We start from the raw sequence: 13,068 nt of genomic DNA, 5'->3' as shown, positions 1-13,068 counted from the left end.
AATGTTGAATGTATAAAAGTTGAGAACTGTATCTTTTTTTAAATAATTGTAACACATTACAAAGAGATATTTATTATCAGTCAATATTAGTTTTGGTAAAATTTCACATAGTAATTCAGCTCTCAAATTTCAGAATCTGTTTGTCCTACCCAGTATCCAATACCTGAGTCTTCCAGGAAAGCAAAGCCTGTGTTGAGATTATTAGTTAATTCAATGAAGAAAAATCTTATACAAGGAATAGAGATTTTATGTTAAATACTCTAAATCTATTGTTTAACCTAATGTATATTGTTCTATTACATGTAACAAAAATAATAATATATTTAAGGCATCTAAGTCATGAAGTCATGACTTAACTTGGATAATCTGACTAAAAAGACTGGCACTAGCTGGTCTTTGGTGTGTATGTGATAATTGTATTAATTAAAATACTTTAAATGCAGGGTGCCTGGGTGGCTCAGTTGATTAAGTGACTGCCTTTGGCTCAGGTCATGATGTCGGGTCCCAGGATGGAGTCCGGCGTCAGGTTCCCTGCTCAGTGGGAAGCCTGCTTCTCCCTCTTCGATTCTCCATGCTTATTCTCTCTCTGTCAAATAAATAAATTCTTAAAAAAAAAATAAAATAAAATAAATTTAAGTGTTCACTAATATATTTCTGAGATAAATATTAACATTTCCAAAATTTACATTATAGTTTCAACACCAATTTTTAAAAATTAGTTTTATTTTGACTCTAGATAAATTGTTTTAAAAATAAGCCAGAGAAAAGTGTGCAAACCGAATTTATATACAGTATCTACTTAATGGTAGAAACTTGAGTGCCCTTATTTTAAAAAGCTTATAGACTTACGCAGGGTCACAATGGTGATTCAGTAGGTTAAGCACTGGACTCTCGGTTTTAGCTCAGGTCGTGACCTTGAATCCTAAGATCTGGCCCCCAACAGCCTCTGCACTCTGCAGGGAGTCAGTTTGAAGATTCTCCCCCTCTGCCCCTCCCCCTGCTCCAGCCTGCACACGCTCACTCTCACTCTCTCAAAAGAAAGAAATTTCTTAAAAAAATATTTATAGACTTACGCATCTCTTTCTAAATATTTTGTCACCTTTAAAATACTGTGATATGTGCATATATGGTAAAATGTAAACTATGGTAATATTTCTGACTTAACATGCTCTTTCAACCCAACACTCCTAGTCAAATCTCACGTATTTGTTTATGTTGTCTATAACCTAATCCTCAACTACAATGGGTTCAAATGTCTCTTCTTGGCATTTTAAAATTTATAGAATTCACATATGTGCTTGAGTGAGGTTCAAACTCCATTAGCCCTATTGGACCTAACACTCCCCTTTCGTAATATACACTTTTGTAATGAATACTCATAAATAATATGACTTATCTATACCCATAGTTACTAAATATATAATAAATAAAAGGAAAACAATGTATAAGGTACTGGTTAAACTGGTATTTTGAGATAGAAGTTCTCAGACTTAGCTACACTGTAATACTGCAACTACCTGTGAAGATACAATGAAGAAGTCAGATTCTTGCACCTGTGCATAGAATCCCCATGAATGGGGCATGAGTGGTAAATGCACACTGATGAGTCGGAGTGTGCTGCTCAGATGTACCCAGTACAAACAGCAGGGGTTCCGTTGATGGCATGATATATCAAAGTGGAAATCACTTCTTTGTAAAATTAAAAATAAGGCAATATACAATTCTTCAGTATACATTACAGTAGTATTTCTGGAAAATTCAGTTTATATAAAAGCTCTGAAAACAAAAACGTCCAACTTTGTTGATATGTAAAATTGAGTTACATTCTAGGCTCATATCATTATAAAGGGGATTCTCACCTATGTGAATGACCAATAGACTAGTCCATAGGTGAACAGTGTGGATAGGGGAGAGTCTATGTTTAAACAGCTGTCCTGGACTTGGCAGGACAGCTAATATCTCACTCCATCCATCAAACACCAGTAAGTTACCACAGTTGCTGTGATAACCCTATCTCTAGGGGGTCATAATGGCATTGTTGAGAAAGACTGGGTAAATCATCTTGCTTATCTATTTATATTTATATTTTATATTTATATTTAAATTATATTTAATTATTTAATATTTAATTTAATTTATTAATTTAATAAAATTAATTTAATAAAATTAAATATATAATTTGAATTATATTTAATTTATATTTATATTCATAAAAAGCTGCTGAGACCATGTTTTTGATGAGTTGTAAAGTTCTAACAATGAATGTAATCAAGAGTTAGAAAACCACTGTCCATGTGTGTTTTACAGTTCATGATAATTTGCTGTCTCAAGAACAGGGCATAAAAGCAAAATCAAATTTATGGGTTTAAGTACCGTTATTAACACTTTTATGCAACTGAACCAAGAGTGAAGTCTAATTAAAAATGGTTTCTAGTGGGGCAGTACTTTTATATCGGAATCTCACTTTGAAATACATTTAGTATCCTGTTTATCACCTGAAGCCTCTATTCCAATCTACTTGCTTGAACGGCTCAATTGCATTTCATGGCACTTTTAAAGCTTAATTAAATTTTTGCAACAAGGCAGGTCTGCCCTTTAAGGCAAGGCATTTCTTTCCATCAATCTGAATTTCATACCAAAAAGAGCTTGCAAGACTTTCTCATTTCTGGAAAGCAAATACCACTTGCCTATAAATAAATAAATGTGAGCTTCTTGTGGCTATTTTTAAGGGAGAAAATCATTTGTGGCAGTATGAATGCATTTGAACTTAGAGGAAAAGGAACAGAACATCTCATCCCTCGAGACACCATCTACTACTAGAACCCTCTATTTCATCAAAGTCTAGATGATGAAAAGGTCTAATAATATTTGAATCAAAATGGCTTGACTTTAGCTTTAAAGTTCTTCTCCCATTTAGATTATGTTGCCAAGACCAGAAAATCTAATGTATCTAGAAATAAACCTGAGTTTTATAAAGTGATTCTTGTCTCTATATCTATTTTTATCAACCAGAAGAAGCCAATTTCTTCTTCCATTTGTATTTGCTTCTGTATTTTTGCAGCAAATGATACTACCAGTATTCTCTATTTTTGTGGCAATGTCAACTATGAAGCTGCAGCCATAGGAGGAAAAGCCATAGGCAAGCAACAAGCTCCCTGCTACAGTCACCCCAGACTGCTAATCATTTCTCCTTATCCCGATCCCCATACTGGCAGAGCTGACCTTGCCCCAGTCCCCAAAATAATCTATCAAGCAGACCCATCCTTGGTGCCAGGTGTCCAGCTGTTTATGCCAGGTACAAGAAGTCATTCTTAATACCTTCGTTCCCCTTACACTATCCCTCTGGTACTCAGTTCATAGAGTCCACGCAATTTTACCTGTTAGAAAGTTAAGATCCACCCATCTTTTGCAGCTGCCCATCTTTTGCAATATCAGCCTTTCCTAAACTCCCATCATTTCTTGGTTGACAGATCACACTAGCCACCAAATTGGTCCACAGATATTCCTCCATGCCCTCTCCACAGTATTGCCATAATGCATGTCTAAAAATATGATTTCACTGCTTAAAAGGCATTGATATATTACAATAGCTTCACCAAAAATTCCTTTATACGTGCTACGAAGCCCTGCCTCAGTGGCCTCTCTCTACCATTTCCACGTCACTCTATTGCTGGCTACTTCTGCTTGTTCACATGATCTCATTTCAGTCCCTCACTCCCAACCTGCCTCCCTCCAGAGCCTTGAACATGCCATTTGTTCTTCCTTATCTGGGGAGATATGAGAACAGAAAGAACTGGACTGGAACAGTTGTCCAGGTTCGTATGTCTGGGGCACCTTTACAAGCTGTGGAACTTTAAACCCTCTGTGAGCTCAAGTTGCAGGATCTGTTATATGGAGATAAATAACAGAGCCTAGATCATAAAGTTATTCTCAAAAGAAACAGATTCCATACCTGTAAAGCATTTAGGAATCATCTGGCATGTGGTGAGTAGTCGGTATTGTCGAACATCATCCCTCCTCCCTTCACCTAATTAATCGCCCACTAACCCTTCAGATCTCTGCTTCTGTGTTGTTGCCTAATGGAAGAATTTCCTGATTGTCCTAACCTAACCAGGGCACGCTCCTTGCAAAGAGTCCATCATAGCGCTCTCTTTCACAGCGCTTGTTACTATTAGAGTTTTGAATTTGCTTATATTAATGTCTAACGAATGTCCAAATCTTCACTAGATATAAACTCCTCAATGACAGGAAATGTTTTTAGTTTTGTCCAAAAGTGCATCCCCAGTAACTAACACAGTGCCCAGAACCTAATAGCACTCAAGAGTTGCTGAATAAATGAATGTTCTACCTTCTTCGTTGCTCGCTGTGCCTCTCCCATCATGTGATTTCAATGTATCTAATTTAGTGGTCTTCCCAGAACCTCCCACATGGGATTAATCTATTTTCCATTCGCCCATTACTATATTTCTCCTTTAGAATAATAATTATTGTCAGGGTGCCTGGGTGGCTCAGTCAGTCAAGAGTCTGCCTTCAACTTAAGTCATAATCTTGGGCTTTTGCGGTCAAGTCCCCACATTAGGCTCCCTCCTCAGCAAAAAGTCTGCTTCTCCCTCTCCCTCTGCCCCTCCCGACCTCCTGTACAATCTCTCTCTCAAATAATTTTTTAAAAAAGAATAATAATCATTGTCTACCTTGTATCAAGTTACATTTGGTGTATATTCATGTATCTCTCCCCTGTATCCCTTTAAATTGTCATTAGAATTGGTTTCTAAAATTTAACTTGGTTTCTAATATTGAAATCTAATGTAGTTAAAGCTTTCTGATGATTTCCTCAGACAGTAAAGGCAGCCTCTTCATCCTGTTAGGCACACAATTCACAACCTGACCCCAGTCAGTTTTGTTTTGTTTTGTTTTGTTTCCAGCCTATGTTACATTTTACAACTTCTAGCCCTCATTCCATATTTAGACAGGAGTTCTTTATATGTTACCTTTATGGATAATCATGTGTATCACATCTCACAGTAAAAATAATAAACAAATAGATAGATAGATAGATAGATAGATAGATAGATAGACAAACAACCTCCCTTCCCCACTCAAAAAAACCCCACATTTTTTAAAAAAGGGATTCCTCATCTAGTTCTAGACTCCAGCATAAATGAAACCTGGAGCCTTTCCCATGAGATGCTGACTCACTGACAAACGTGGTGTTCCTTCTTTTATAACACTGGATGTCTGAAACTTGTGTGTGCGTAAACACATAGCAATATTTGTGGACTCAGAAATCATGTGGGAAAAAAAAATGCTGTTTTCCATGAATGGTCAGTGTGGTAAAATGTATTACTGGTTTCATTTCTTCTACTCTCCCTGGTTTGCATTTCCACCACTGAAGATGAGGGTACCCCCTCCCGCACCCTGACGTCTGGCACAGCCCCATAGCTTGCTCTGACCAATGAGTTGGAACGGACAACTTGTGAGCTTAGACGCCAGTCCTTAGCAGACATCACTGCTATTCACTCACCTCTGAACTTCTGTCATCACCTGACTCAGCATGTCCCGGCGGGTCTACTGGCCCCAAGAAGACAGGGTGGGAGACACCTGCAACAGACGAGCCCTTACTGAAGCTTGGAGTCACCAGCCAAACCCAAACTAGAACTACGAAGCCCCAGGTGACCCGCTTATTTGCTTGTGAAGCCATTACATTTTATAGTAGTCACATAGCATATTGACAAAAGCTAATAAACCTGGTTACCTCGGTAATCTTGGGGGATTTTTTTTTTCTTTAAATACTTGCTATATTTTTAAGATTATGAGCCGGTCCTTTGAAAGCCTGGACTTGCGATCTTAACGGATAAGGTTTGTTTGTTTCTTTTCCTTTTCGAAAGCTTCATCCCCGACAAGAGCAATCCACGAAACTACATTCAAGATCAGTTTTTCATCACTGAAGAGAGTTGTTTATTCCTGAACAAAGTTTTGGCTCTCCGATGTTCTCCCGTTGGAATGAGTTCTCTCCTAGGAGATGCCTGAATCCCTTGTCTAAATAGACTTCTGGCAGGCTGTAGTGCTTGAATTTAAATTTAAATTCTTCCTCCACTGGCTCAAATCACACAATACAGATAACATTTGTTGTCCAGTTTCTGGTCCTCATTTAGTTCTTTTATATGACGAGTTTATTTTCCCAAAATGTCTGCAACAGTATTTCCAGTTCTACATACTCTTATCGACCCTTGTCCCTCTCCCATCAAGAGATATAAGCTATAGCCCAGCCTCCGGAACCCGGACAGAACTTTGTGACCGCCTTGCCAAATAGAATGAAACAGAATGTCTGACTTCCATAAGAGGTAATACACTTTCTGCCTGCATCTCTCTCTCTCTCTCTCTCTCTCTCTCTTTCTCTCTCTCTCTCAGAGCCCAGTCACCATGTCACATGTCAGCCTACATGCTGGCATTCCAGCCAACAGTCCCGGCTAAGGGACCAGCTGACAGCCAGCATCAGCCATCATACATGTGAGTGAGTGAGTCTAAATGATGCCAGTCCCCAGTATCTGCTTTCTTCAACTTCTCAACCAGCAGAGCTTGTATCTGCCCTTCTACTTGACTGGGGGCCAGGGGCACCCGTGTCTGTGTCAGCCACAGACTCCAGTGAAGAGTAGCCCTGGGCTCAAGGAAATGCAGGGAAAGTAAAAAGAGAACAAAAGAAGCTTCCCCTCCCTCATCTGGCTCCTGCCTTCTGCCGCCCTTCATCCTTGGAAGCTCTCCCCACTTTTACCAGCTCATTGCAAACAGTAGGTTTCCCAAAGGTTTATCCTATTTGTTCTCTTGGTTCCTGAACTCTCCATTTTCCTCTGACTTCTGTGGATTTCTCAGCGTTCATTTTAATGCAAAGAGACCGCAGCTCGTGCTCATTCACAATCTGGGCAATAGATACATGGTAAAAGAAAAAAATAAAAAAACACAGATAAAAGAAACATCCATTTATCCATTAAAGAGTTTACACTTTGGATACCTATTCAGAGTTGGTCAATTTTCCAAATATTGCCTTGGCAAGATAAACCTAGTCAGTGTGCACACAGATAGATTCCCAGGGCTGTCTTTGTAGTCCCAGTTTAAGCGGGGTCCCTGATTGGGAGAACTACTATCTCTTGGTCACTGATGGAACTTCAGATGTACAGTTGGTTCCACCCAAGTTTACATTTCTGAAGTCCAACTCTATTTAAATAGACCCCTTTCAGTGGAGTTTGATACACAAACCAAACCCCACCTTAGATAAACCAGTGAAAAATGCATCAAACAGTTACATATTTCAAATGTTCTCTACTTCATTGGGAATCAACTCCTAGTGACGCTGACGCAAGCTCCCCAGTACTGCCCTAGTTTCTAGCTTTTCTTCTGTGTCTCCACATCTACTTTCTTGGCAACTTTGTGGAGGAGAGCTTTACCGTCTTCCAGAATATATCTCGCCTCATGATGCAAAATCTGTCTCGTCTGAATCAGAAAAGAGTTTCTTCTGATTTTCTCTGCACGAGCTGCAGTCCCTTTATACCCTAACTTCCTCTGGCTGTGTTTACTGCTGTGGTCCTACCATGACCCAGGGTCGAGCCTCACAGATGAAACCTGACAACCCAGACCACACCATTTATGATGGCTACGGGGCCCCTTTGATTCTTTATGTATTTAAGAAACTTTATCCCTGTAGTTTGGGGAGAAAAAAAAGTAAACACCTGACTGATATTCATGGTTAGCATGTGGGGTGGGGGAGAGTCTAAAATGATTCTTAAAATAATTGATCAATGTTCTGGAGTAAAGGGATTAGAAGTTTAAAAAAAAAAAAAAGATCAAGTCTACAGAGGCTAGCAGAATCAGATTCATTCATCCGTACAGATGGGAGAAATTTGTGTGACCATCTGCTCCCACTCCCTTATTTTGCAGATAAGGAAAGCAAGGCTAAAGAAAGTGGCTGAAGTCATGCAGTAGTCACCAAAAGTCAGAGCATGGTGTGATCTGGCCCAGTGTGTCTCTCCTTGGGATAGCAGTCCTGGTTACCCACCTCAGGGTGGCTGGCATCTCTGTTTGCTCCACTAACAAAATGGGAGCCCAGGTGCAGTGTGACCTGTCTGGCCACAGACACAGAAGTTTTGAGGGACGTCTGGTAGAGCACAGAAATACATCTTGGGCTCCACGAGAAACCTTAAAATAGCTCCCATGTGGCAGCCCCGCTTGGATGGCTTTGCAAAGACAGTCACTGAGCCAACAACCCAGAGGAAGTTTTCAGTTCAAGGTTGAAGAAGCTTTCAGCCCAAAGTCAAGGGGCTGGAACCTCAGTAACATTCTAATAATCCAGAAAGGTATGCAGCCCTGCAGGTACTGAGGACTGTTTAAGGGGAAGTGTTGTCAAAGTTAAAAACAAAGGATTCTCTTTCATTTAAAGCTCTTGTTTCTGATTCATTCTGGGTGGTGAGGAATATATCTTTAGGTGGGAGAGTGATTGACACGCAATTGTGGATGCCTGGCAACCGTCTTCCGGCTTGCACCTGCCTATCAGAGGATAGTGTGTGGCAAAACTGAGAAGTGGAAAGAAAAATAAGCAAGGGAAATTTCTTGAATCCCAAGGTGACCAAAGTAGTAATTAATATCTCCACATACTGATCACTGAGTAACGACTTTTCCAAATAAATGCAGTAATTCACTAGCTATTAGCTTGGTAATTCACAGGGCATGTGGCTGGACAAAGTGCTTTTATTTTCCCCTAATGCCATGCCATATGAAAGCAGGCATTTAACACATGCCTTTGACTACCCCAGAGATATCTTTTAGGAGTTAGGAGTTGAAGTAACATCAGTCAGAAATAAGGAAGCATTCTATCTCCTTATACAAAGATCTGCAGAATCGTTATAAGAATTGGTCTTCTTGGGGCACCTGGGTGGCTCAGTGGGTTGAGTCACTGCCTTCGGCTCGGGTCATGATCTCAGGGTCCTGGGATCGAGTCCCGCATCAGGCTCTCTGCTCAGCGGGGGGCCTGCTTCCTCCCCTTTCTCTCTCTCTGCCTGCCTCTGTGCCTACTTGTGATCTCTCTCTGTCAAATAAATAAATAAAATCTTTAAAAAAAAAAAAAAAGAATTGGTCTTCTTATTCTTAAAAAAAAAAAAAAAAGAATTCCAAGATCTGTTAATGATCAGATAAAATGTACAAGGATATTTTTTCCACATTTTAACAGAGACTATAACTAACTTTTCAAAAAAGAAATATAAGCAGATAATAAACATATATAAAAATGTTCAATCTAAGTAATGACCCAAAATGCAAATTAAAAGAGAAACAACTAAATCAGCACAGATTAAAAAAGAAGACAATGCCTAATGCTGATAAGGGTACAGTGAAGTGGGCAATTCTCTTTTGATGATAGAAGTGTAAATTAATTTACTCTTTCTGGGGGAAAAAAAATAACAATATTCATCAAGAGCCTGAAACTGCTTATAGCCTTTAAACCAATGATCCTATTTATAATTCTCTTGCCTGAAGAAATCATTTTAATACAGACAAAGCTTTATACAAAATGTTGCTTATGCCAGCACATTTATAATATCCGAAAAGTCAAAACCAACTTATAGATCTACGTATGGTAAGATTTAAAGAATAATTAATAAAATCTATAAAATACCTACACATAGACATACAAGAACAAATTTTTAATACTAGAGAAACAATTTTCATATCTGGATGATGAGGTTCTCCAAATTCTATAACACTCATCACAAAATAAAATCCTAAAAATGGATGATTTTTTTTAAATCAATAAAAGTTACCAACCAAATCACTTTACAAAGGTTTAGAGTTTTATTCCACTACGATAACCTCTTCAGTTAAAATGAGATCAAATGCATCAAAGTCTCTTGTTACAAAGTAGCTCCCTCAGTTCCCAGACCCTGAAAAGGGTTCTAGTCAACCACATGGAAATTTAATTCTGAACCCAGTATTTGTGATGTGTACCTGCTACTCAGCCTCTCTAGTTAACCAAGCCAGACACCCCAGAGTCAAAAGCCCTGCACCACTGTATCTCTTCATCGCCTCATTTGGACTTCTTTACTTATTTCCTGCCAGATCCCCAGTTATCACTGGCTTCGCTGTCTTCACTGAAAATATTACCATCACTCCTGTAAATCTTCCACTTCACTGGAAGCCTCTATCTAACGACGCTAACTGGCCTCATTCTATTACTTGGCTACTCTCTTCTTTTCCTATCTGTTGGAATTAAACCCCTTTTGATAGACGGCCCATAACATGCATGGAGATTTCCCACTTCTAGTACACTTCAGCATGTACTCTGCGGCATGGGAACTCCATCGCTTGGTAACAGTTTACTAATTTGTATATATATAATTTAAAAATATAGTTGGCAATGCCAAGAGGCATATGTAGGGATGTTACACTTGCCAACTTCTCTGAAGAATTCCTGTGGAAATAATGAAGGGAAAGTTTCCTTCCTTCTCAAACGTCACTGATCATGCTTAGCAAGACTCCCACATGTCACTGGGTATCAGCACAGCCCATAGAGAAGGCCCTGAAGAACAAGGCCAGAGAAAGTCAACTCTGAAGCAATGGAATTCATGACTCTTCCTAAATATCTCTGTATAATGAATCCTAATGGGGAACAATTAGCAGCCAGGCCTATGACATCAGCTTTCTATGATTTGAGACTGATTTGTTTTAGGCAGGTGTTTTGGAGTGTACCATAGCCAAATTTCATGTGATAATAAGCAAGTCATGAAGGGATTCTACCATCGTGGAAAATGAAGTAACCTTACCCCCAGGTGAAACTTACTCACTTATTCATGGAAGAAAAGTGACCTGATTAAAGAAGAAACTGGTTTTACGAATTCTTTTTTTTAGCACAGCCATTCAAAACAAATTTCCCCAAAGCACCAATACTTTCTAAAACCATTGAAGGCTTAGAGCGCTTGACAAAAATACAGTGCATTGCACAGCAAAATAATCTCTTTTCCAGAGACTGGACTGGATGTCTATCATTATTTTTGATGGTTTGAAAAGACATTCAGCCTTGAGAGTTAAGTACCCTCTCTCCTCCTTCCTTCAGTGTCATTTGTCACAAATTGGGAACTTGCTTCAAAATGACTGCATGTTTTTCAGAATATCTTGTGCCCTGCCTTCCTGATCACCAACTTAAACAGCTCTCTCCTGTTAATTTGCCCGAATGTTTTGAAGTCACAGGTTTTTCTTTACAGACCCTATTCATATTCGCACAGGGAAATGTTTTTCTAAGGGAAGCTGCAAAGAAGAAAGTGTTTCCATTATTGATTCAGGCTGCAGTATGAAAAAAAAAAGAGAGAGAGAAAGAAAAAGGAAAAGAAATCAGAGCAACAAAAGACCAACTGAACCAAGAGGGAAACCAAAGACCGAAAATGTCCCCAGGATGATGGAAAGATGAAATAGTCCTAAGAACAGCAGACCTTTGAATAAACACTAGGGATCTGGAGGAAAGTTAATTAGAATGAAAATAAAATTTTTATGAGAAAATGGGAGAGAGAAGAGATTTGAAAAGGGCATGCAAATAAAATTTTTTTAAAAGCCAGAATATTCACGTTAAAAACAGGGATTGAATAAAAAGTAGCAAACAACGAAGAAGGGCCAGGCTCACCTTCACCAGGGTTTCATCATCAGAGCCAGCTTTTAAGACTGGAGAAGCCATAGATCTCTGTCTAATCCCTGTTATCTCTTGCCTCGTGTAACCATCTCCGAAAATATAGTATCTGTCATTAAATCAACATTAGGCCTGTGACTGTATATCCGTGGTCATCTTTAGGAAAGTCAGTGACCCAAGGAGACAGCTGCCTGGGAGGCAATCCTGTGTGGAAACACAGACACAAGAGGTTGTATGTGAATCACTGCCCATGGCTTCGATTTTCTGCATAGCAAAATAAGGACAATTTGGATATGTCTCTCCGTGATATTAATTAAATAAACTTGTAAGCAAGTACTATGGGCATGGCCTAGGCCAGGAATGCAAAGTGATAGACAAATACCTCTGTTTCCAAGTAATGTACAATTTAATGGGGAGGGAAGAATAAACAACACAGAGCAATAGGTACTATGAGGGAGGAAAATAGAAAACATCTCAGAAGTTCAAAAAAGAGAGAGATTAATTCCTACTAAGGGTCTTAGAAAAGCTTCTTGAACTGGATATTATTTGACTGGGGGGGAAGGGGAGTTAACCAAACAGAAGGAAATCGAGTATTTGAAAAGAAAGGTATTTTGAGCAGAGAGAAACATGAGTCAAAGCACAGAGTTGAGAAAACTTAAGCTGTGTCCATGAAGAACACCTGAGCCAGGTTGACTAAAACACAGGGCATATGAGAGAATAGAGCTTGGGTCTTCCATTCTTTAACAAGGCTAGATGGAGAGAGGTCAATAGGAGAGTTTCTAGAGCCATTCTGCTTGGATTCCAATCTGTTCTCCACCATATCCTTGCTGTGGGATCTGGGGCAAGCAAGTGAATTTTCTTGGCCTCCATTTCCTGTCTGTGAAATGGGAATTATCTGGACATGTATTTCATAGAGTTGTCATGGGAAACAGGGGCCTTAGAAAAGTCCATGGCATATGATGAGCACTCAATGAATATGAGTTTTTAGCACCCTTATCTAGAGAGCCTGCATACATAGGAAGGCCATAAGGAAAATTATCTACCTACATCAAACTAACTTCTTTAACTTAAACATGGATATCTTGGGCCATTGAAAGTGGGAGAGCAGTTGTTAAAGACTAACAGGTAGCTGCATAGTATTCCATTGTGTATATATACTATGCAGCCATCAAAAGAAATGAAATCTTGCCATTTGCAACGACATGGATGGAACTAGAGCGTATCATGCTTAGCGAAATAAGTCAAGCGGAGAAAGACAACTATTATATGATCTCCCTGATATGAGGAAGTGGTGATGCAACATGGGGGGTTTAGGGGGTAAGAGAAGAATAAATGAAACAAGATGGGATTGGGAGGGAGACAAACCATAAGTGACTCTTAATCTCACAAAACAAACTGAGGGCTGCTGGGGT

General features: G+C 39.2%; 1 long non-coding RNA gene across 1 annotated transcript; it reads right to left on the bottom strand.

The window, feature by feature from the left end:
• Positions 1 to 4: 4 nt before the first annotated feature.
• Positions 5 to 11,748, bottom strand: LOC131999857 (uncharacterized). The gene is made up of 3 exons (XR_009399122.1): positions 11,654 to 11,748; positions 5,522 to 5,598; positions 5 to 604 (listed from the first exon to the last, which is right to left on the bottom strand). It is a non-coding gene; the product is annotated as an uncharacterized LOC131999857 (long non-coding RNA).
• Between the last annotated feature and the right edge of the window lie 1,320 nt (positions 11,749 to 13,068).

The sequence above is a fragment of the Mustela nigripes genome, chromosome 13 (assembly GCF_022355385.1).
Source record: "Mustela nigripes isolate SB6536 chromosome 13, MUSNIG.SB6536, whole genome shotgun sequence".
NCBI lineage: Eukaryota > Metazoa > Chordata > Mammalia > Carnivora > Mustelidae > Mustela > Mustela nigripes.
This window is presented reverse-complemented; position numbering and strand designations above follow the sequence as displayed.